Genomic DNA, 26,718 nt, shown 5'->3' on the forward strand with positions numbered 1-26,718 from the left:
TCCCTTGTCTAAAAGATGGATAAGAGTTACCTGCCTCACAAAGATGAATTTGTTCAAAGCACTATACAGACATTAAAATACTATATAAACCCTAAATAGCGTTATTGTGTACAGACCTACTTTATATGCTGATAACTTGCAAGTTGTATCTAGAGTAGGCACAAGGAATTTTATTCTTCTAGGAAACATGACATTGAACATTGTCTAGGGTCTTAAATAAGGCATTCAATACTAAGCATATGTTTAAGATGGAAATGAGCTCAAGGCACAAATGGCACTCCACTCAGAATTGCAACTTTAAAGTCTGCAGGGCACTAAATCAGTGATAACCTTATCATTTTGGTAGTGAATATACCATAGTGCTTTAACACCCTTTTTTCTTTTTTTGAAAGCTCTGTGTACTGAACAAGTTTCAGGCATAAATATTACATTATTTCTCACATAATATCCTAGGTAGCGTCAACTGGTTGTAGCATTGTACTTCACTTCCTGTCCTAAAAATATCACTGTTACTATTAACTAGCTGCATAACCAATCTTCAACATCAGAGGCTGAGCATTTCAATGGTGGATGAACTAATCCTATGAGTATATGGGGTGAAATTCTACTCTTGAGATGTGGCCATGTGAGGGAGATGAAGTGGCACTGGATCAGCATTTACTGTTGGACTGCCCACCAGCACCAACAGGACTAGTTAGGTGGAACTGAGGTTGAAAGGGATTGGTGGGAATGCTCAGTTCACCTTACTGCTGCTCTGAAAATGAGAGCTAGTGACTGTGCCAACCTCTGCGTACACACTAGACAACAGAACACTATCACATCCACAGCTGACACATCATGCCCCCTTCCCCCCACTTGGGATCTTGAAGTGCTGTGGGTTGCAGTACAAAGGCTCCTGTCTTGAATGTTAGTAGGACTCCTCTAGTGCAATTGTATGGCATACTGGTTTGGGGATACAGAGAAGCTCCCTAGGGTCTCTTCACCTCAATCATCACTCTAATGCTCATCACAAGGGAGGATTTGGCCTAGAGTTAAGACTTCTAGCATTCTTTGAAGATGGAAATTTGTTGTTCTCAAGTACAAACAGCATCCTGGGCATTAACAATATTGTCATCTTGACTTGCTAGTATGTCCATTGTTCTCAGACATAATGACTATAGATGGCTTACTGATGGCTAAGAAGACATCAGCTGAACAGTTCAGCTGACCAACAGCAACTATTGAGAAGCTTAATAAGTTTAGCCCACTTTCAACTCTTGTATTTTAATCTGCTGCTGATGTTCAGGCAACTGGAGGGTAACCCATTCCCTACACACCAAGTATTAAGATGCTCAGCCTTCCTACAAAGATGCATTGGGTTCCCCTAAGAGCTTTCTCAACAACCCCATTTCTAGAACAATGTCAATAATGATCTTCTTGGGAAAGGAGTGGTGCTCCTACAATCCCAGGAAAGGAGAGCTTTCTTCTGTTAGAGCCTAGTAGAACAAACTCCTGTGTCTCTAGAGTTTGGGAGGTTGGTAGAATTTCCATGAATCATTGGCTGTGCACTGAGACAAGTAGTAACTGGATCAGGCCATTAAGTAGCATTTTGACAATCAAGAACAATCCTTTCATGTATTATAGGCAGGTGTTTATTTCTGCGGACCCATAGCCTTAAAATCTCATCTATCCTGCAGGGAGGGAGGGACTCTGTAGAACTCGTCCTGCAGGACAGGCAATTTCTCTTGGAACAGAAACGACTTTAATGCTACAGGAGCATATATTTATCATTTAAGTATCTGCATGTTCCAAAGAAAATTTTTTAATTTTCATGAAACTTACCAAGAAATCAAGGGTCATACTCTGGCTCCATAAGTATACAGGTGAAATCCAGCCCTGTTCCTATTGCATTTCTGCACAGGGTGTAGCCCATATTTCCTGATTTGAAGCACGGGGGGAGAGAGTTAGCACCACCAATGCCACCATACACTCCACAGTGGCCTGCAGTGGAGAGAACTCATGTTGTGCCCTTTTCAAAATTATAACGATTGCTGCTCCAGTGCCTCCAGAAGTTTTCTACTGGCAGGTCAACCCCAGCCACTGCTGCTGAAGTCCCTGCCTGCTACACTCAAATATGGCAATAGTTTCTCGATCCACAGTTTAATTCTAAGCAAGGAGTACATCACACAATCTAGTATTGAGGCTAGTACAGAATGCACAAAATAGAGCTGATGATTAATGATAAAGTTGCTACTAATGTGAGATTGCCCACTTGGGAGGAAAATGTTGCTGTGTTGTCCTAGACTTGCTCAGAGGAGACAAAACAAGATGAGAATTTTTGCAGTAGAGGTTCTCTCAGTAGATCTTAGTTTTTCAGTGTCACATCTCAGACTTTTACCACCGCTTCTGGAATGCAGATACTATGTGACAAGGACTCCAACCTATTCCATAAGGTGTCTCATGGACAGAGACTCAAGCACCTTTCCCCACTTGCAGTCATGAGGACCACCTCAAGCATTGCATAACATCTGAGAATTTACAGAAATTATTTACACATGGACAAGAATTTGGGGTGGAGGGGTTAATTACCCAAAGCTAATCTCCTAAATAAACTGCCAAATTTTCAAAAATTCTGAGCACCCAGCTACACCCATTCAAAACAAATATGCTGATTATGGGCTCAGTTCTGCTGAGCTTGACATAAATTGCATGCTCAACAGCTGAGAGGAACAGACCCAAAATGTACATGTTTAATATAGCCAGGGCCACTCTACTTTGGCACTTGCTCCAGTAGCTTCAACCATCTGAAGTGGACCAGAAACCTGTTAGTACAGTGGCTTATTGTTAGTCTTCTTTTACCCCTTTAAAATACATTTTTATGTGCATGAGCAGGTATATATTGTGCAATGTATCTGTGACTAAAGAAAATTAGTTACCCATAGAGGGATAAAATAGTAGATCAAAGGCTACAAACCCCTTCTCAACTTTTATGCAAGATAGTAATCTTTATAATCTAAGGCTTTGTCCTCTCTGTCTACCTAGTGTCCTGCTTCCTGTACAGTGAGCGTGGCACTTTGCAGGGCACTTTATGGTTCAGTAAGCACTGTCGACTCTTGCTTTCTATTGACAAGACTAAACAGGACCCCTACTTTATTTTTTTTTCCAATAGGAAAATGCCAGGTGGAAGGGATTGTTGAAGTACAACGTGTGCTGAGTGGGGTAATTGGAGAGTTGGGAAGAGGGGTGAGGTGTTTTTTTGGTTGGTTGCTGTGTGGTGGGTTCTTTTTTGTTTGTTTGTTTGGTTTGTTTTATATAAAGTCTCCTTTTCTTTATCCTTCAGTTCCTGGTTCAGGACTATTTAGAAAAACTGGATGAGCACAAGTCCATGGAGCTGGATGCGCTGCATCCGAGAGTGCTAAAGGAGTTGGCGGATGTGATTGCAGAGCCATTGGCCGTTATCTTTGAAAACTCATGGTGATCGGGGGAGGTCCCAGACAACTGGAAAAAAGGCTAATGTAGTGCCCATCTTTAAAAAAGGGAAGGAGGAGGATCCTGGAAACTACAGGCCAGTCAGCCTCACCTCAGTCCCTGGAAAAATCATGAAGCAGGTCCTCAAGGAATCAATTCTGAAGCACTTAGGGGAGAGGAAAGTGATCAGGAACAGTCAGCATGGATTCACCAAGGGCAAGTCATGCCTAACTAATCTAATTGCCTTCTATGACGAGATAACTGGCTCTGTGCATGAGGGGAAAGCAGTGAACGTGTTGTTCCTTGACTTTAGCAAAGCTTTTGACATGGTCTCCCACAGTATTCTTGCCAGTAAGTTAATGAAGTATGGGCTGGATGATTGGACGATAAGGTGGATAGAAAGCTGGCTAGATTGTCGGGCTCAACAGGTAGTGATCAATGGCTCTATGTCTAGTTGGCAGCTGGTATCAAGTGGAGTGCCCCAAGGGTCGGTCCTCGGGCCAGTTTTGTTCAATACCTTCATAAATGATCTCGAGGATGGTGTGGATTGCAACCTCAGCAAGTTTGCAGATGACACTAAACTGGGAGGAGAGGTAGATACACTGGAGGGTAGGGATAGGATACAGAGGGACCTAGACAAATTAGAGGATTGGGCCAAAAGAAATCTGATGAGGTTCAACAAGGACAAGTGCAGAGTCCTGCACTTAGGACAGAAGAATCCCATGCACTGCTACAGACTAGGGACCGAATGGCTAGGCAGCACTTCTGCAGAAAAGGACCTAGGGGTTACAGTGGACGAGAAGCTCGGTATGAGTCAACAGTGTGCCCTTGTTGCCAAGAAGGCCAATGGCATTTTGGGATGTATAAGTAGGGGCATTGCCAGCAGATTGAGGGGCGTGATCGTTCCCCTCTATTTGACATTGGTGAGGCCTCATCTGGAGTACTGCGTCCAGTTTTGGGCCCCACACTACAAGAAGGATGTGGAAAAATTGGAAAACGTCCAGCGGAGGGCAACAAAAATGATTAGGGGACTGGAACACATGACTTATGAGGAGAGGCTGAGGCAACTGGGATTGTTTAGTCTGAGGAAGAGAAGAATGAGGGGGGATTTGATAGCTGCTTTCAACTACCTGAAAGAGGATGGATCTAGACTGTTCTCAGTGGTAGCAGATGACTGAACGAGGAGTAATGGTCTCAAGTTGCAGTGGGGGAGGTTAGGTTGGATATTAGGAAAAACTTTCACTAGGAGGGTGGTGAAACACTGGAATGGGTTACCTAGGGAGGTGATGGAATCTCCTTCCTTAGAAGTTTTTAAGGTCAGGCTTGACAAAGCCCTGGCTGGGATGATTTAATTGGGGATTGGTCCTGCTTTGAGCAGAGGGTTGGACTAGATGACCTCCGGAGGTCCCTTCCAACCCTGATATTCTATGATTCCTCGCTCCTCCCAGCACCTCTAGTTCTTTCCTTTTTGCTTTCTTCTCTCCCACTTGCCTAAAGTCCTGAGAAACTGAATTTGGGTCCATAGAGCAGCTCACAAGCCTTGTCCTTGTCCTTTAAATCTTAGCTTAAATGCCCCCCAGCTGCTTCTCCAGCCCAGCAGCAGTGATGCTTTACCTTGCAGGCCAGCCACTGCAGTGATAGCTTAAATCCTGACTAACATCCCATTTAGGAAACTTGACTGGGAGCTGGTTTAATGACCCAAATTCCATTTCTCAGAGGATTGGCAAAGGAGGTGTGAGAGACCATGGTTGAGAGACAAGCTTAATTTTCATTATTTGTATCATGATAGTGCAGAGCAGCCCAAACAGAGATCAGGGCCCTGTTGTGCTAGGCACTGTACAAACACATAGTAAGGGACTGCCTCTGCCCCTAAATAGACAAGACAGGGTAGAAAGATAAACCAAAGGCACGAAGAGGTGAAGTTACAGATTTTGTCTGCAAAGTGTAATTTAAAAAGAACCCCCTGCGGCTGTTAGGTTAAATGGGGGATAGACTTTAGTGATGAGAGAGAGTTAAATTGTGTGTGTGTGTAAGTAAAACATGCATATAAGCTTTTAACCCCTTAATGGGTTCTCTTCCGCTTGGTAACTTAAGGACCAGATGGTACGCAGCTGTGACCTACTGAAGGCTAATAAAATATGCCTGGACACCTGGGCCTATAGTTTACATATTCAGCAATGAGTTTGGGTGCCTAACTTGTGACTCATTGAAGGGGCTGGTTTTCAGAGAATGGGTGTTCAGCCCTCTCAAAAAATCAGACCCTTTAAAGGTGTCTCAGGTTGGGCACCCAAACTTGATAGTCACTGTTAGATGAGACTTTGTCTTCAGTGTCCACAACCATTGTCTAATATGTTTGTAGATTTCTGTTGTCTTGCTTTTGCATAAAACCCTCTTCGGAATAAGAACTTTCCTTGATTGTCTGCATCTCTTGTATACCTACCTATCTTCATGGATAGTAATAAGTGGGGATTCTGTACTCCATGGATTTAGCATTTTGTATAGGTAAACAAGTGAAACTGATACTTTTTGTATCTTTCTTGTTCAAAGCTTTAGGTAAAATTCACCTCTATGCAGAGGTCCAGTGCAAGGCCTGTGTATACCACTTAATTCCTATGCAAACCCTATATTGAAGGCCTTGTGTCGAGGCTTTATGCTGACTCTGCATACTGGGTGACTTTCATTCTTGGTTAATGTGATCCAGGTGCTAAAAAGCCCTGGCTGAAAAGTGTTAAGTTAAAAGCACAAGTCAGCTAGGTACATAAATATTACATGGTTAAATCTGTAATGGGTTCCCACAGCAGATTTGCTTTGTTTAAAGAGTTCCATAGCCCTGCTGATTTATGGCATCTTTTCCAATAGTACACTACTTGCAGAGAACTCCATCTAAACAGTTTCTGTCACACTGGAAGATTATTACACTTGAGTAACTAATTAGCCACAAGCAGCTAACCGCTGCTGTTTAGGACAAAAGACACGACCAAGAAAGCTTTTATTTCTGTTGTGGAAAATGACCTAAGGGGTTTGGGGAGGGACCAGAAAGGAGACATAACTTTTCTGCTTTCATTTAATATAATTCAAAAACTTTTTTACTTTAATTAAAGCTGATAACTAATAGGTAGTATACCTAAAGGTTAGAGCATTAGACTATGTCTCTGAAGACTCAAATTCTATTGCCAGCTCTGCCTCAGAGCTTCTGGACAGATCATGCTCCCTGATTGTACCTCAGTTTCCTTTTTGATAAAGTGGGGTTAACAGTTATTTGTTTAACAAAACACTTGGAGATCTATGGCTGAAAAGTGCTGTGTTTAATGGTACTACTGTATGTTGTGTTCTGTTGAAACTGTGGGGTGAGGAGGGATGGGGAAAACATTTCCAAACCTGGGCCAGATGATTTTTTAGACTTAAATTTACAGGTATATTAAGAAAACTATCAAGAAAGTGATTTAAGGTGAGATACTGGCCTCACTGAAATCCATGGATGACTTGCCACTTACTGCAATGAGACCAGGATTTCACCCTATTTTTTTTTAAATGAAATCTGGGGGGTTGGGGGGGGGAATATCAAGTGTAAAACAAGCTCTGAAATACAGACATGACATGCAGCAGTGTTGTCACTTCCTATTTCTATCCACTGGGCATGCAGCGGAGTTATCACTTCTCCATTATCCCATGTTCCCAGTGGCAGTGTTCCCCCTCCACCCCTCCCACAAATATTTGGGGAGAAAAGGAGTATATTTCATTGCTGTGTATTTACAGGAGAGAACAGATGTCCTTGTAGCCTTTGCTTTTTACTTTTTCCTTTCTTGGCAAGGTTAGGAAATGTAGTCACTAATGCATGTAAAATGTTTGAGAACCTTTGGTACCATGGAAGTGCCAAATATTATTTATTGTTCAGTAAATGTATTGGTGGGAGTCATAAACTCTCATTGCTGCTTAGCAAAACAAGAGATGAGGGGCAAGGGAAGTTCAAGCAGATACCACCTCATTCAACACCTGTCACTTTTCTTCCTCTTTCTTCTTATCTCCTCCTTTTTGCCCTTCCTGCACTGCTCTCTCAGCCCCCTACTCTTGCTGGCTTCCACATATGTTGAAGCCTCACAAGTCTGTGCTGCCCACTTGTAGCAGAGCTGTTTAGAACAATTAGTGGCAGGGCGACGAGGCTGGGGCCTGATCATCCAGTTGATGGACAAGATTGGGGCCATTGAGTCTTGATAGCATCAGATTAGTCCTTCCTGGTTTTATCAGATTATCTGCACAGTGCATGTGGATATGGTCTCGACACCATATAGTCTGAAGTGTCTGACATATTGAGATCTTGCTGTTTTTCCTCAGTTCTGGCTGTGATACTACCTGTTTCGCTGGTAGGTGGAATTACAGTAAAGGGTAAGATCCTGGAGAACTTTTTATGAAGGCAGGTTTGAATACATGTCAGCAAATATAATTTCACGAAAAAGAAACATGGAACCAATATGGCAGAGCTGTCTCCGAGAGGACCTTCCTGTAGCAAATTGGCACTGCAGTGTTATCTGTACATTCAAACCAGCCTTAGCTTAGTATCTGTCTCAGAGAAATGGAGCAAACTACTTCAAACTGGGCGCACTGCCATTATAACAGATGGGCATAAATGTAGACATCCAAGAGACTGTTAGGCAGCGCTGAAATTGGGAATATCTAAAATATGGGAGCTGGTCACAAAAAGGGGGGTGGGGAGAGGATTCAGTGAAAGCTCTCGTTACCCATGGAAATTTTGTAGCGTTGAAATTTTAAGATAGGTACCATTTACAAAATTCAAATGCAGATCCTGATAAAAGTTTTGAACTCCTCCTGTTTGGATTGTTCAAATTCGTGCCTATCTCTAGCCAAAGATGTGGCATGTTCAGCTATCATAAAATGCTGACTGACAGCCAACTGAGCATGAATGGTCTCTGTTCTGAAGACGTGCTCTAAGGCCCTTTGTTGATTTGCATGCTCAGAAGAGATGGATCCGTCATCTGAAAAAAACTCTCGTTACTGTCTAGGGAACAGTGAATATGAGACTCTCATTTTTCTTTTAAAGCAACACCCCCCCCCCCCCCCCCACCCAACTCCAGACTATCTCCCTATGTGATTTAAGAATAATTGTTGTTCTTCCCCTCCCTACAAACGGCTACTGAAAGATGAAATCATGAAATGCAAGGGTTGATTTGGGGTTAGGAATGTTGCACAACACCCCGAGTGAGACACCATCAACAATGCAGATCGAACCCAGGAGACCTCCTGATGTAGCAGCATGAGTCTCTCTGGCCTGAGCCAAAAGACCCAGTCCCCTAAGGCAAATCTGTGGAGGGGGACAGAGGGCCACCTTGGGTGGATTACAGGAGAAGGCATATAAGAACAATCCAACTTCACTGTTAAGATACTTAACTTTCTTGAATGTGATTCAATATTACATTAGTTGTGCCCAATGGCATCTGAACATGTGACCTCTCTTAAAGGAAAAAGGGAAGACATTAATGTTCATTGACCAAATGAATGAGGTGAACGTTAAAATGGGTATTTTGTTTTGAGAAGCTGTAGTAAGAGTTGAGCTGTGCTCTGTACATCAAATGAGGGCAAAGGGTGTAGGGATAGCACTTCTGATATTTAGCTGATTATTGTACAGTAAAACATGAATTAAAAAGGGGTGTGCATCAAAGATAAAGTATTGTAGTTTGCTGTAACTGTCACCTGGCACACACCTCCAGTTTTTTTTCCAGTAAGAACATCTGAGCAGTGGCTTCCATTTTTTGCATCTGCAAATTGTATGTCTAATCATTATTTTATTAAAAGCATTACATTTTTCAAACGGCTATAAAGCCCAAATGAGCTCCTATTATGCCAACCTTTTAAACTATGGTTTTTTATTCCATCTTCATTTTCAGCAGCAGCAACAATAACAAAACCATTGTTGTGGTCTCTTTTGACAAGACTAAGAGACCCCGAACCTCCCTTTGGAATTCTCCAAATCTAAGACTTACTTTGTTTTAAGTGAAATGTGGTAAATGAACCTGTTCTTAGCGTCTACTTTTTGTCTCTGGACTCTCGCTGGAATCTTAAGGGTTCTGAACAAATACAAATAATGAAAAGCAGTGATTAGTTTTGTGGGTTGATTTAAAAAAAAAAAAGCAGGTAAAGAAAATCCCACCATAGCAAAGTCAGATGAGATCTATACTTTTTAACATAACACTTTATCTCATAAAGATTAACGAAAGCAACTCTATGTTCAATATATTTAGATTTTTCAGATACTTAGTTATAAACTTTAAAGAAAACGACATGTGAAGTTGCCGTTATGTAATAACTTCCCTGGTAATCTGCATTAATTAGGTGTGAGTTAGTTGCCTTAAAACAGAATCAGGAGGGGATATTGCTTTCTTTTTCCCTAAAATAAATGACATGTAGTGTTCTATGGATTCTGCCATGTGGAATTTGCCACAAAATTATCCCTTGTTATAGGGTTGTGGGTTTTTTGTTTGTTTTTAAAATAGCTTTCTTTAAACAGCAGCAACAAACGTTGGTTCAAAGATAACTTTGATACTAGGAACCAAGTATAAACCAATGCAATGTTTTGTCTTTCTGAGTTTGCAAACAATCTGAAACAAGGGGTCTGAAAGGAGTGAAAGTGAACAGCCTTATTCGTCTCAATTGACTGTTTACTCTGGAACCTAAAGATGTAAATTTTAAAATGTCAGCATTAACTGTTTTACTGCTGATCTTTCAGCCTAAACATCCAGTTGATGTATTAATCCAACCATTACAAACTGTCTGCCCAGGTAACAAAAGCCCCACCAAACTACTCAGCTACCAAAGCCTACAACTTCCCTGCCTCCTTTTCCCCCCAACTTTACTGATGCAATTATCCTTCTGGAATACTGAAAACTTAAAATATGGAACAGCAGAACCTAACTGAATATAATGGCAAAATAAGTAATGCCAGGGGCTAATGTGCAGATTTATCATTTCCATATTTAATTACAAGCCTTCATTTTTAAAATTTAAATCAAATTGCCATGCTAGAATGTCACAGAAACCGGTGACCTTGCCAAAGATTTGATGCCCAGCATGCTGGGGGAGGACATGGCCTTGATTGGAATGCATTTTCTTTTATTGTCATGCAATTTTACAGATTATTTATTTAAATTTGGAATTGGGGGGAAAAAAACAATTTCGAAATTTAGTCTTATGGAAACCTGAGCAGGCTACATTAGCTTGGTTTAAAATTATGTGCCACAGATTTACTGATGCCAAGAACTTTTGTGTCAAACTTGGAGATCTGCTGACTTAACACTAGCGGAGGATATGGCCCAATGATTCCATAGAAGAGGTAGAGTTTTGAATATGGAATATACGTCAGTATCCCTTCTTACCATTTTTAAGCCTTAGCCTCTGATTGAAAATATAAGTTTCAATCCCATCTCCAAAATAGTGACCTAAAATGGATGATTACGATCAGGGCCTGATTCTCAGGTAGTGTAAATTGACGTCAATGGAACTATGGTGACTTCACACCAGCTGAGGACTGGGCCTGAATTTTTCTAGCTATTTCAGACACATTATATGACATCTCACAATAAACAGGACAGTATTTCAGTGGACTACCTCTGTGGACAAGAGACCTTGTTCACCCCCCTCCCCTTAATCTCCTTATTAAATTAGTTATGATGTAAATAATCAATATTCTGGCAAGCAGGACAAAAGCAGTCATCTTAACAATCTGGTTATGATCCTTCCCCCCCCCCAACCACCACCCAACTTCTGTTTTTTCCATATGGTTTCTTTATCTGTGTGTTGAAGTGACAGCTCTCAGGTGATGTGGACAAGAACCAAGCCAAGTAATTGGCCCTCGGGGGTTTGTATTGTCTCCAGCTGGGCAGTCCTCCAGGGAGAGGTTCAGCAAGGAAACCAGAGCCACAAAGTCTGCCTCTATAAGAAAGAGTGTTAGCTGCAATTGATAACTTGACGGGTCCATTGTATGCAGCTGCCTGTTTCTAGGTGTGTGATTATAGTGGCTGAAAATTTAAGCCTCTGTTGAGCGTTCAAGTATTATTTTTGCTCAGTATAACCTACTTAAGTATTCTAAATCCATCTCATCTCAGACTAAGGAATAAAGATAAGTAAATAGAACTGGTATATAAGGAATGGTAGACTTTTTTTATTACTACTAGCAAATAAAAGTTAAAGTTAAAAAGAAAAAAGTATTACCTCGCAAACTTATCTAGTAAAACAATGTAAAACCAACTCTGACCAATTTTTTTACTACAAGATTCACAGCGTAGGTTCAGTGTCAGTGGTGAGCAACCCTCAATCCTAGAGGGAGAGTTTGTACTTGTTCCATGTGCAAAATGAGTGTCTAATCAGAAAACAAGTTGTAAAAATATGTAATAGATACCCTGTTGTTGATCTTACTTAGCTGGCTTTGAAAACTTTTTGGTTTGAGTTTTTCACAAGAATGAACATTATTGGACACAAGGGGAGAAGGAGGGATGACACTGGATATCCTACTTGTGCAGTACACTTTTTTCACTACATTATCAGTTGAGGTAAAGCTGATAAGCTATTATATGACATGATTTTCACCTGACTAAAACTGTCCAGATGCTACCAAATGTTGCTGCTAGAACTCCTACATCTGATTGGGTCTGTCTTACCCCCATCACACTCCCAATACTAAACCATGCACTTTCTCTCGGGGGGGACCTTGGAGAAACACCGAGGGATGACAACAGTGTTCCCAAATGGACAGAAGTCTGGTGATAAACTACAGGAATATCTTGGAGAAGGCGTGACTGTAACAAGGAGCCAAGAAGGCCAAATGTTAACTCTAGGTGCCACCCCTACTTGAAAATGTTGCAAAATATATTGCATGTCAAGGCTCTTTATAAATATATATACTGGAAACTGCAAACTGGGGAGGTGAGAGCAGGGCCGGTCCCAGTGTTTTTGTCGCCCCAACCAGCAAAAAAACAAAAACAAAAAACCTCGCCTCTGAACACGGACGCGGAGTAATGGTGTGGCCGCTGAATTGCCGCCAAGCACGAAACATGCTGTGACGGAGCGACCGCTGAATTCCCGCCACCACCAAGGGCGGACTGCCGCCCCAGAGCCCGACGTCCTGCCGCCCCTTTACATCTGCTGCCCCAGGTACCTGTTTGGTTCGCTGGTGCCTGGAGCAGTCCCTGGGTGAGATATCTATATCTATATTTCACCTCCCCGGTTTGCAGTTATTTATTTCTGGGGAGGTTAGATATATAATATATCATTTCATTGGTTTTTGGTTTGGTTTTGTGTTTTTGTGATGAATACCCATTTGCATCCTGATTCCATTTAGCTTTGGCTGTTGTTCCTTATAGAATTCTAATCCCCATTATTTTGGTTTTGTTATATCTGGTTTAAAGAACCAACCAACCAAAAAAAAATATATCCAGCCTATTCTGTATTGGGCAGTCAATTGACAGCATCTGTAAGACACCAAAACACAAATAGAGAACCACCTCTATGGATTTGGCTAGATCACTGAAGGTGATTGCAAATGCATACTTCTGATTCTCATCCACAATCAGATCCAGGTTCCCAGAGTCACAAAAACATGAGCCATTTGGTACCATTTTCTCTGCATGTGACAAGGACAGTAAAATCTGTTAAAATTTGCAGCTTTCAAAAGCAGGTCTTCAAAAGAGTTTTATCTGAGATAAGCATGACGATATACAGATTGTTAATTCATGGCTGCTCTGTAGGGAACCTCTGCAGTGAATTGTCTGATTTAAAGTAATTATTGGAATTAATACAGAAATTATCTCTGTCTGTTTAAAATATTTTCATCTTCATTGCCATAGGTTTCATGTGCTAAAATTGTACAATGTTCCGGAAGCACAGCTGCAGTAGGTCTGCTCTAACTTTGTCCTCCCTCTCCAGTTCCCTGCACGTTCTGGTTGATAGTGAACAAATAAGCAGCCCACAGAGCTGACATATTGCTTTTTGCCTTTCACTGTCGTCTTGACTCCCATCAGAGAGCTCTGAAACCTACAGTTTGCTATTTGACTAAGCAAGGAAGTTATTAGCATTTGTTCTTCAGGATGTTTATAAAATTAAGGGATTGCAAGTTTAGGACACTTCCTTCTATATTTAAGTGCAGGGAGATGGAGTACACAAGAGATGTTTTAACTACAGCAGGCAGCAGAATGGTTTCAAATTACCTAAAACAAATTGACATATTGAGGCTTTTTATCAGACTGTTCAAAATACAACCATTGTGAACACAACTAAATACAATCCTGTCTGAACACAGGAAGACCAATGACTGCTGCAAAAATAGATTTTGGCTGAGGTGGTAACAAATAATCATTTGCCTTTGTGTTAAAGAAATCTGTATATTTAATTGGTCTCCTGGAACAAAAACTTTTTTTGTACAGCTAAGAAAAAAAATCTATTATTGCACCAGGTTTTTGTTAAGTCTTATGCCCACTCACATGCAATAATATCTTGTTTTGCAAGCTATTTTTGAAAATGTGTAGATTGAGTCTTGGAGTGTGCACAGAAAAGCTATACATCTGTCTGAACGTACTTGACATCCTAATGTGTCTTGTTTTGGCACTTTTACATTTGGTATTAAACTGTTTTTTTCCTGAACTTAATAAATATAAATAGAATTAAATAGCAGGCTGTAGATATAACATTTCATCATTAACTCTCTGGTAATCATGGAATATACAGATTGAAATGAGATCCCATTGGGTGTTCAGAAAAAAGGGAAAGGAAGAAGTCATCTGTTGTTGTATAGAAAAGTAAATATATTTGAAAGTAGCCAGGAAAACAGTCCAAGTAGGCCTCAAAAGTCATGAGTTCGTAGCACCAGCATGGTTTATCATAAAGAACAATTTTCCTTTGTACCTGACTATTGGGCGTATATGGAAGTGATAAAATCACTTGATAGAGAGCTGTATACAACAGAAGGATTACAAATAGATAGCTCTGTGATTCTAGTTATTGTTTTAAATGCTATCATCCCGCTGCAACTGTAACCAGTGGGGGTTCTGCTGTCCACTTCTGACCCTAAGTCTGTAGATGCTTTTTGTCTGGTCCATTTTTTTTAATGTTGTATTTGAATATGCATCTTTGTGCTCCCCCAATCCTAGGGCTGGTTCATTCACTAGCATAAGTTACAACAACCTTCAGGTTTCTCTAACATAAACCCAGCTGTCCATGGTTCCTGGAGCTGTTGTGACATCAAAGGATCAGCTGGGATCCTAGCCATATCCCATACACTGGTGGCCATGATGGGGGGAGGGGAACTGGGAGAAGAGCTGCTACAGCAGTTTTATGATATTAGAGGATTCTCCTGTGCAGGGAGAAGCCATCCACGAGCCTTTAATGTGCATTTATGGTTTCTTTGACCCAGTGAAGTGATGCAAAGCAAATGATTGCACGCATAAATTGGAGCATATTGACTGATCTGAACTAAAATGAAATACACAAAGGGGATGTTCTAGAGAATCATACCACCCCGCCCAGAAAAGTTTACAGTAACCATCTGGGACTTGTATCCTTCCTTGAGAGGCAGCAAACATGACCTTTACCAGACCAATGGAGGGAAGCCAATTGTAGTTATATGGCCTCCAAGTCCTAAGCAGTCAAATCTAGGGATTTTTTTAATCAGAAGCTTCTTGGCTAGCACAATAGTTGCGATGATTTATAAGGAAAGAGCTGTTCCAGAAGGCAGCTAAGGTCCACGCCAGCTTTGGGGTAGGATTTTCAAAAGTGCCCAGTGTTGGCCTAAGTAGCTTTTTCCCAAAGTCAGTGTGAGTTTTACTGCTGACTTCAGTGAGAGCACAGTAAGGTCAATGCTGGGCGCTCTTGAAAATCCCACCCTTATAGACCAAAATCAGCATTTACACCAAGTGCACCTGGCAATAACTCAATGCAGATTCAGATTTCACTAAGGTATGAATAACCTTTAAGGGCATTCCCAACAATGACATTGCACTAATAGAATCTGGAAGTTAAGTGTGGACAAATGTGGTGAGGTCAATATCAGGCAAGAGATCTCAGAAAGATGAGAGACAGTGTTGCCTCAGTGAAAAATAGGCTCATCTCAGTATAAGGAAATAATTATGGTATGCCAGATGGTAAATGCTGTTGACTTAATGATGCATTCTCAGTCATAACAAATAACTATATGAAGTCACCTCTTCTGACGATAGTTTAAACCCTGTGACTTGAATACTACAGCCAACATGTGGATGCATTTCTCCTTAGTTTAGCAATAAGCAGATATTATATGCTAGTGCATATATACAGCATTTATTAACTCAACAGTTAAACGGTGCAACACCTCCTGTGAGAAGATTATGAAAATATTTTAAGTTTACTGAGTACACCTCTGTGTGTCTAGAGAACTGCTTGTTTCAGTGATGACAATTCATATGGTAAACACACTGAAATCTTTTAATAATGATTATATTCACTTAAATATTTTAAATTGTGAGGATCAGTTCCTGCAGCTAGTAAAGTCAATATCAGTGTTCCCATTGACTATGATGGAAGTACAATCAAGCTTCAGATATGAGAAAAGTAGAGGTATCTTGATCCAAGTCCAAGTCAAAGATCAGGTCTGTGATTAAAAATTGTGATGTAGTATAAAGTAAAGCTGATGATGAAGCAAATGGGGTATTTAAGTGACCAGCTGTTTTACAGCCTGCTAAACCAAAACCTCTTTAGTTTTAACATATTTTAGACTATCTGGTAAACTTTGAAAATGTGAAATGCTCCAGAAAGCTTTATACTAAGCCAGACTTTAAAAAAAATCTTCTTGTTTGCATTTAAAATATTTGTTGTCAACTGTTTGAATTTGTCAGAAGTACACAGTGCACTTTTCTTTAAAGTCTGAGGATAATAACAATAAAAAGCCCCCCTGGAATATAAATACTTTGTACTATCAAGACAAGGCCTAATGCTATCTAGTTTCCTTCGTTTTGCATGTTGTAACTCCCCTCTACTACGCTGTCCCTGTATCTTGGGTTGTGCACTCTTTAGGGGAGGTACTATTCATTTTATATTTGAAAATGCTTAGCCTGTCATGTGCTGTTGGAAACTGGCCTATTCCAGTGATAAATTTGGCCCATTATAATCGGTTTCAGTGTGTGCTTTTCATTTTACATGAGGAGTCTAGTGACCTACAACCTTCAGTTCCTTATGTGTGTCCAAACTGATGGGCAACACTCCGTTTTGGATTATGGAGAACTATGATCTGTGGGGAGGAGGGGAAGAAATGAGGCTAAATCCTGCTGGTCCTTACTCACCTGAGTAATCTCTCTTGTATTCAGTGGAGTAGCCCATGTGAGGTCTTGCCGGATCAGGCCCCGAAAGAACAATTCTCTGGCCTTAAAACAGCTGAATTTTAAAGAAAGCAGTTCCTTTGTTTATATCTGATGTTAGAGCCTTCCTCTGCAAAGAAAGCATCAGAGGAAGTGATTTAAAATGCAGGCTTGGAAGGGTAGGGATGTAAGTTCTGGTCCCAGCTCTGCCACTGACTTGATGTGACCCTGGGTTCCTGTTACTTAACTTCTCTACTTCAGTTTTGCCATGTATAGTGGAGGAAGGAGTTGAGGGAGGGGGGAGCCTTAGGGTATTTCCCAACCACAAAGCAGTGTTGAAGCTAAATTAATTAGTCCAGTTAGAATGTGCTATAGAAGTATGAAGGATTTAATGGGTATTTGCTATTGCAAATAACTTGATAGACGCAAAGGCCCATATGTGCCTCCCAGAAAATATTGTGCTTCCATCTATTTGTATATGTAGGTATTACTGTACCTAAGATGCAAAGATCCTAAATACTAAAAGGAAAAAACATATTTGATCTAGCTTAATTTAATTAAAAGAAACTTTGTGCTTTCTTTTATCGAGCTGCCTCTCACAGTCCTAGTTTAAATAATCATAAAAGCTTTTTAGTCTGAGCCTGCATTTTGTTTATATCAATGGAATTTTTGGATATCAAGGAGTCTTGCCTGTGCAGTGAATGAAGTATTAGGGCCCTTTGTTAGAAACTTTAGTGAGTTCTAAAGATAGCTGTCTCTTATAGCTATTCTCTGGCAGAGAGTGAGTGTGTGATTGATTGAGGACAAGTACAGTATAAGAAAGAATAGTTAAAACACAGACACGCTGACATTATAATGCAGTGTTTCGTCAGATGATGTGGTGTTTTGACTACTTGGCTGCTGCACGTCTATCATTTTAAATGACATTAAATGGGACAAAATAGCTATAGTGTGGAGACGAGAAATCTTTGGGTCTGTACTTACAATGCAGATAAAATAGCCCCCTTTGAACTTGTGGAGCCAAATGTTGTCCAAAGACCCTACTCTTCCGTATGGAAAAGAGGTGTGTGGTGTTTTCTTTTCCCCTACCATAGGCTTTTTCTGGTTAGGGTGCTTGGCTTGTGTCATTACAAGGATGCCAGGCAAAGGGAAGCAGTTTATATTTTGATATCCCATGCCCAGTTTTGCCATTCAGTACAGAATTCACTGTTGTGAACTATATCATGACTGTGTGTTCTTTGTACTGTTGACTTTTAATATGCTCCTTTATACTTTCATTAAAGTAGCACACAAAGCTAACTTTTACAAGCAGCCATTGATGTTCAGCTGTAACAGAGTTTCCCATAACCCTGTGACTGCATCCCTGATATATCTTATTTGGCTGATATATCTTATTTGGTTCCACCAAGTTGTTGTAATACTCTCTCTGGCTTTTAGAGTTTTCTATTTTTTTTAATTCTCTGCTATTAAAATTATAACTAGGGTATGTTTTGCTCATTGGATTTAAGCTATGTAGCCGCTCACATTCCTCACCCTCATGGAAGCCAGACTTTTAATACACCTTAGTGTAATGTATGCTGTAACTGTTTGTTTGTCAAATTAGTGATTCTTTCCAGGAACCGGCCTGATCATTGAATACCTCATGAAGTGTGTGTGTATAATAGGTTGTGAGCTGTTTTTTCAAATACATATTTCAAAAGGGAAAATAAATATTGTGTAAATTAAGCTTGTTTAAAGTATTCCAGATTTCTAGTGGGGGGACTTCTGATGATAGATACACAATACAAAGAAATAGAGCAAACCCAAACAAAAGAATATAGCCTTTGTAAGTTGCAGTTACTCATACCACTTTTCATGTACATTGGCTCATTGTATATAACTCGATTGCCATACCAGTTAAATATTTTCTGCCACTACTTGCCTCCCTCCCCATGGTTAAGTTTATGTACTCTTACCAAAATATTCATGCCATGCATGACTTAAGTCCTATTTTTGTTCTATGGACAAACCAAAAGTAAATTGTTGGTCAATAAGGCAGCTTCTCCAAAACCAGTCATCTAGTAAACTGGAGAAAGCCCCAAACCTTTAGTCAATGTGTGCATGTGCCTCTTCCCCTCATTGCATAAACCAGGTCTAAAACTCAATTGCCATTTCTATGTTGAATGATGCAAATATTGATAAACAAACAGAAGTCAAGAGAATTAAGGCTACCATGTTAATTTAAAGAAGTGTTATTCAAAACAGAGGTTACTCCTTTGAGGTGTATTTAATCCTGTGTGGTTGGTGCGGTTTTTTTTACTGGCCATAGTGATCCTTTCAAGGATCATTCTTCAAACCTGTGGAAAATTTTGCTACTTTCACAGCAGCCTACTTATCCTGTACACTTTTATATAATAAATCAAGCTATTTCATAACCTTCTGCATGTTAGGATGTGGTAAAACTCTCAAGTACTGTAAAGGCTTTGGTTTTCAGAGTTTTCTTAATACCGAATAGTTAATAAAAAGATAGCAAGATTATTAATAAACCTTGTTTTTTGTTGCCTTCATTAGGTCAGTTTCTCCAAGATCGTCCCCTCCAGGTATGACTGAGCTAGTGAGACTTGCTAGAGGCTTCCATTACTGAAGCTATTAGGCATAATGCTATGATTAGTAGGCCAAAAACCAAGGTGTTGGGTGCTTCAAGACAAGGATAGCTTACCAGAATTGCAGTAATTGTGACCTGAAGTTCTGACAACAATAAATATTCTGTGACATAATTTTGGTGTAAACTTCTTCTGTCAACCAATATAAACAAACTGAGACATCCATCAGGTATGGAAAGAAGGGCCTCTCCTCATCGTATTCCTCATATCTCCTTCCACTTTCTTTGTTTTATTAATCGGAGATGATATGAGTAGAACAACAAAGTTTGATTATTTTGGTAAAACTAATGGCAAAAAGGGAATAAAACTCTTCCTCCCATATTCTTTCCACCTCTTTCGTGTCATTGCTCTGCCAGTGTACTTATCCCATTTTTTGTTATGAATCTTAATCTTTACTGAGTACCTAATGTTTACTCTTTATGCAAGTAGAAACTGGTTTCTTAAAGAACAGGTCTCCTTCTTCTCTAGTAGGGAAAGATCTATGGTCAGAGCTGCTTTCCGGATAGGAACAACTGAATATGAAATGCACTGGTTTAGTGTCATTGTATCTCCCCAATGACTATAACAGCCTGGTATTTACTCGCTACTGAAGAAATTCTCCTCTTAGCTCAAAGGATAAATGCCTGCAGTTTTTGATGCTGAATGTCCCAAATTTATCTTTTTTTCTAATTTGGGGCGGTGTGTGTGTCTGTTTGCATGTGTACATACATATAGACACAGTTCATTACACATAATGTCAGAGCTGCTGAAATTTAAACACCTCAGATGTTTTGTTGTTTGAATTCTATCTCATTTACATAAAATAATTGTGAGTGGAACCTGTGCACTGCTACTTATAAAATGAAATGTGTATCATTTGCTGAAAATGGAAACCAAGGATGCTATCAATCCTGAGAAATCTCTCACTGTTGGCTTGTGAGTGCTGGGAAGGGGGAAAACAGCTACTTCCACAATAGCCTTTCTGCAGACTGCACACAGGGTAGCTAGCTGTTGGAAATGGGAGCTCTGGACAGGAATGAGTTCAGCAGTGGACGGACATGAATCGTTTTTCACCTCCTCACTCACAAATCAACAGCAGTTGAACTGGCCTATATCTCAATCACCTTCCCTGCTGGAACCTCCTCCTATTTAATGGGGGCATTTCTAGGATCCCCTGGATAGTCTGGCAGCATGATTCTGTTGGGTAAGGAGTGTTAAGCAGCGAAGGCTGCAAATCCAGTAGAGGCACAGTCTCTATGAAGAAGGTCCTGTGCCTTCAGCTAGTCTCCAGAAATTGTGGCCTAACCTGCTGCTGCTTCTGTTTGTTTGGGATCAAATCCTACCCTCCTTGAAAATATTTGGAGGAAACTCTGAGGGGAAAAAAGTGTAGTTTTTTTGTTTTGTGTCGCCCCCTCATCGCCCTTCCCCATCCTCCTGGATGTAAGGTTACTCCTGCACGTTTTACAATGGGCATGGAGATTAAATCCTATGGTAGGAATAGATCAACTCTGGAATCTAAATATTGAAAAGGATACCCCAAAGAGGCAGGAGAGAAGTTGTTTGCATCAGCACTGTTAAGACTATTATTAACAGATTCCAACTGAAAGATCATATTAAATAGTAAGGCAGAATATTGTGATGGATTCCCTCTTCCTTCATCTGAGCTGCAGGTGGGTTTAACTTCTGAGAGGCTGTGGGGAATGGAAAGTGAACAAGGTGTTTGGTGCTACCTATTGCTAGCTCTAGGGGAATAGGCATTGCTGAGTAAGCACTCTGGCAGGACTAAAGGATTCATGGCTTTCAAACTGATGTCATATCTCCTTTTTGATACCCTCAGTACAATATTGTAACTATCGGATCAATTGGGGAAAGTAACCAGTATCTGAAAGAGGTGAAAGAAACACTGGGAATCTTTCAAGTACACAGTTTGACAAGTTAACCACAGGAGCTGGTCTAGTGATGTTAGAAAATTGTGCGTTTCTATAAGATCTGATTTTATACTTTTTTTTTATGTTGAGTAGTACGTTTCAATAGAACCATTCCAAGAGTCATTAGTGGAACTAAATGAAGAGCAAGGCCAGAAGTGGAGGTTGAACCTTCCAACCTCTCCAAGGTCCTCATCAGAAGCAAGCTCCCTACAGACCAGGACACAACAACTCAAAGTGGCACCAGACATTTCCAGAATAACAGATCCAAAACCTGACACATCTCCACGGCTACAATGATCAACACCCCCTATAACTCACCATTCAAGATCCATGGGTCCTACACATGCCTATCACAAATGTGGTGTACCTCATCCAGAGCATTAAATACCCTCAACAACTAATGTGTGGGTGAAACTAGAAAATCATTATGTTCTCGAATAAATTCACACAGGGTGAAGGTTTTTTTCACAAAGCTATCACTCTATATCTGACCTCCATTGTCGTCCTCAAAGGAAACCTGCGTAAACGCTTTCAAAAGACAAGCCTGGGAGCCTAAATTCATTACTCTGCTAAATGCTAAAAATCATGAATTGAACAAACACACTGGATTTTCAGCTTATTACAACAATCTATAACCCAGTAACTCCCTCCTTGACCTATGAGTGCAGAGTTGTTAACAGACTACTCTACCTTGAATGGACCCTTACATTAGGTGCTAACAACTTGTACTAAATCTGTTCCACCTTGAGTTTTGCAGTGATGCTGGAAATACCTTTCCCTGACCTGAAGAAGAGCTCTGTATGGCTCGAAAGCTTGTCTCACACCAAGAGACGTGGGTCACCCACCTTGTCTCTCTAATATCCTGGGACCCACACGGCTACAACTACACTACATACTCTCTCTCTCTCTCCTGGGCCTCAATAACCTGATAAGGATCAAGATTACAAATGGTTAGTCCCTCTCACATAGCAGAGGTCAGTATCTGCTGATTCAAGTAGCTACTGTTGCACTTTTTTGCCTTAAAGCTACTATGAGGATTAATGAGATAAACTTAAAGCCAGGGGACAGCATGACACAAGTAATGACTAGCATTTTCCCAAACCACTCTGCCTGCCTTTTAAAATGAGTAGAAAGTCACTAAGTTTAAAATCATCATTAACCCTGATAAATGTTGATAACTGATGGCTTGGTATAACACTGCCTTTGATTAAAAAATTAAATGCTCATGGCTTGTGCCACTGTACTTCACTTTAAATTTGAACGAATGAAATAAATATAAAAAATTCCAATTCCATGGTATTATAGCAGTGATGAATTAACCTATTACAATATAGTTGTTTCTAACAGGGGAGGGAGATCTGTGTGTGTGTGCACGTGTGTGTGCACACAATGTATTTATGGTACTTTTATCACCTTTTCCATTAAAATTGTATATCAAACTGGCTGCTGCTCTTGTGTTTTAAAGCTACAAGCATGTTCCATAACAATTAAAACCCTGAGGAGAGTACAGCTCACTTCCTGATTTTAGAACAGGAGTCGCAGCTGCTCTCATGGTAGTAGGTTTCCAGATGTCTGTGTTTGTTGTATGGAATAGTGTTGTAATTGCAGGAAGGAAGGGATATGATTTTGCTATCAGAGAATGTTGTATCCATTGACACCCCCTTGGATGCAGTGATGCAGGCTGCAATGATGCAGATACAGAATGTACAGTAAAGTATAATATAGTGGGATAAAATTTCCCTCCAAGTCACAGTATTGCCATTTAAGTCCTGGGGAAGCCACATATGGAGTTCAGAACTGAATATGGCATCTTATATAGCATGTAAAGAAAAACAGCAACTTTTTAAAAATGTTTAAAGTCAAATTTGAACTGAATGAGAAGTGCCATTTTGTATTTCCAATACTGGCCTAGGTATTGCAGCCCACTGTAAAACTTATTCAGTAAGCTGGGAGCTGAGCAATGCCTAAACTCAGAGTGAAGAACGTAGGGGCAGTTTGAGCTCTTGATGTCTTGCTTTTGTACAGTTGTAACAGAAGTTGGGCCATGGGTGGATGATTAGAAACTCAAATCCCTCGCATGCCTTTAGCACCCCGCTGGGGCTTAATCTTGCATTTCCCCCAAACACCACAGTACATTCTGTGGGAATGCTGGAGATGTGGTTGTGGGGTTTTCTTTTTTTATTTTGTTTTTCTTTTTAAATCAAAACCACAAAAACCCTTCAGTCTCTAGTGAGCAATTTGGTAGGGGTAAAAATATTTTCCTGGGAATTTGTAGTACAGTCTCTTTACATCACTTCCCAGTGCCCCAAAATTTGGTGACTAACAGCTGAACCTGAATTTCTGCCCATCCCTAGTAGAGATGCACACAGATTACTCTGACTGTAACTTCATATCAGTAGACACTCAAACCCTTATCCATTTTTTTTAAATGGGTCTCATTGCTCCTCTGATGGGAAAACTCACAGGAGGGAGGTTAAAGGGATGAATCTTGGTGAATTTCTCCTTGTGGTATATTTTCTGGGACTGTACCATTGGGGAATGTGATTCGTTCCCAGACAGGACACATGGTCTTCTCTCCACTCTTTGTACACATCTGAGGACTCTCTGAGCGTCCTAGTTGAGGTCTGGAATAAAACCACCATGGCAAAGTGGAGTCCCCTTTTTACACAGGAGAATGGAGATCTGCATATAGAGGATCCCTTTGTGTGCCATTCTAGGGTGTGTGACTTGATATCATGTCTTAAATATGAATAAGAAACCCTATCTGAATTAAAGCAAGTCATCAGACCAAAGCTACTGAGACACCAAATGACTGTTTCAACAGCTCTGTGAAAGAATGCTCAAAATCAGGTTAATAGCTCCAAAGGAGAATTGATTTCTTTTTCTGTTTAATATGTTTGGTTACTCCTCCGAAGTAGTAGCTCTTAGTTGGGAAGTGGTGCTCCCACTGCCCCATGAGGTTGATCCTGAAAGGTGCTGAACATCTCCTTGTCATACTTGGTTTCCATGGAAATCAATGGGAATTGAGGGAGCTCACCAAGCTTCAGGATTTGGCCATTTTAGACTCCTCTTTAGAGGGAGAAGGATCTGTTTCTCTTCTCTTCCCTTGTACATCTCCCACAGGCTAGATGAACTTCAGGCAATAAAACAAGCATCCTGCTGAGGTGACCAAACTGGGAACTAAAACCCCAGGACACTTCTTCCCTTTTGCTGTCTGCCACAGGCTGCAATAAACTTGATCCTGTATGAATAATAGGCCCTCATCCTAGTTTTGACCTTTCCAATAAACTGGCCTCTCCATCTGTATCTTTATTATTTTGAAAGGGAGGCAGGGTTAGAAAAGTTTTGGAAATGCTGTATTACTGGACTTCCATTTGCCTTTAAAACCCCATTTGCTCTAGCTTCCTCTGCCTAAGGAGAAATGTCTATTTATTTGATAAATAATCTCCTATCTAAATTCTAACAAAGAAACGAGGGGAGAGAGCTGCCATGTTACCATACTCTTCAAACTCAGTCCTTTTAAATTCACACTATTTTCAGACTGTTCCCCTTTCCTGTTAACTGTGCGTCTTTTCAGACGTAAACCAATCATCACTTTGCAGAGGCAGTGTGGTTTACTGGATAGGCCACTGATCAAGGACTCAGGGCACCTGGGTTCTGTTCTCAGCTCTGCCACAGGCTTACTAGGTGACCTTAGCCAAGTCACTTCACCTTTCTGTGCCTCTGTTTTTCCCCTCCAACCCTTTCTGTCTTGTCTAGTTAACCTAAAAACTCTTCTCACTGTTTGTACAGTGTTTAGCAAAGTGTGGCCCACACATAGCAACCCCAACTCGTGTGTATTATTTGTGTTGTGGTAGCACAATTTGTCTCTTGTTAATAATATACTGCTGTCATCTTTTGCAGAAAAGTGCACAGCATGAAATCCCCAAATCCATGCCCTCTTCAAATCCCTAGTAAATGTAAAAGTAGTCAGGATGGAGGATTGTAGCTGCCTTCAGTCTGAGGCTACAGCTCCAGTCACCCATGCAGCTAGTCTGTGGCCATTACTATGGCCAACAGGCTATATTAGTGGCCAGAGCCCACTGTGTCTTGTGGCTGAAAATCTGGGCAGTTTTCAAACTTACTAACCTCACCCTTCTCACAACATGATCTGCCCACAACCCTCCTTTCTCTGCATTCCTTTGGAGTTAATTGCAATGTAGCTTGGCTCAGTGTGTGACAAACAAAGGTTGTGGACTTCTTCTATCTGGTCTCTTTTCCCCCTTCATGCAGTGGCACTATAATGGTTCTTCTGCATTTTGTGCCTTCTGTGGCCCTTCTTCAGCAGGGATTTGTCCCATACTCTTTAAAAAGCAAAATGGCATGATTCATTAAAACAGAGGACATGGGGTGGGGAGTCAGATGTATCATCACTATTCAAAATTAATTGAATTATTTGGTTATATCAGGTTTTCAAAGTAGTATGAAACTCCAAATCACCATTCTCTGTGCTACAAAATTAATGTTATAGGCATATAGCTAGTGAATATTTCAGATGTGCAACAGTCTTTTAAGATCTGTGGTCTTCCATCATTATACATTTGTTTATGGATGGTGTTTTTTCCCCTTGCACAATGTGGTCCGTTCTTCACTTGAGACACAAGGGATTTCTACACACAGCTTCTATTAATGCTACTGAGGTGCCTGCACAAATCTATGTGCAGAGGCTTTATGAACACATTTAATGAAGCAATAGAACAGCATAGTGTAACTATGTGTTTCCACAATAGTAAACCTAACACAGCTTAAGGCAAATAATGATATTAATAGTTCTCTTATGGAAGAAAGCTTGGGTAGGATTCAGGCAAGAGAAAATATTAGCCTTGTTTTGAATATTTTTTCCCCATCCTATTCAATGTGCTCTAGTTATGTCAAAAACTTTAATCTCACTATGCTGGTTGTTCCAAAGGTACAACCTCTGTTAACCGTATTGCAAGCTACTTCATTTTAAGAAATTCTAAAATTAAATTTCTAGAAAACACACTTTTCTCATTTAAATAAGGATAAGAGATATTGGGGGGGGGGAGGGAAATCACATTTACATCAGTACATGAAATTTTAACATACAATTCTAATGCTTGTCTTTTAGTAACAAACAAATGTTTGAGCTAGAGCTTGCTGTTTCCTCAATGTTTACTGGTGTGATACATATATATAAAAATAAATACATAATTGAACAAGCATGGTATGTTTTTTTTCAGATCAGTGGGGGAAAAAATCCACGTTTGTTCCATGGAATTTTGCACAGAAATTCTCATGGTTCCATTTTTGCACATATGTACATGCACCCCATACTTTGCTTTATTTAGAATGGCTCTTTCCACTTAACATGCTATTCTAATTTTTGCTATCTGT

General features: G+C 40.3%; 1 long non-coding RNA gene across 4 annotated transcripts in view; it reads right to left on the reverse strand.

The window, feature by feature from the left end:
* Window positions 1-26,718, reverse strand: part of LOC140915997 (uncharacterized) — an 89,055-nt gene that overhangs the window by 14,642 nt on the left and 47,695 nt on the right. For all 4 annotated transcript variants that reach the window (XR_012160343.1, XR_012160342.1, XR_012160341.1 and 1 more), the window contains 2 exons: window positions 16,761-16,905; window positions 9,444-9,527 (listed from right to left, as the gene is read on the reverse strand). This is a non-coding gene — a long non-coding RNA (uncharacterized lncRNA). The remainder of the gene's footprint in view (window positions 1-9,443; window positions 9,528-16,760; window positions 16,906-26,718) is intronic.

Source organism: Lepidochelys kempii, chromosome 8 (genome assembly GCF_965140265.1).
Source record: "Lepidochelys kempii isolate rLepKem1 chromosome 8, rLepKem1.hap2, whole genome shotgun sequence".
NCBI lineage: Eukaryota > Metazoa > Chordata > Testudines > Cheloniidae > Lepidochelys > Lepidochelys kempii.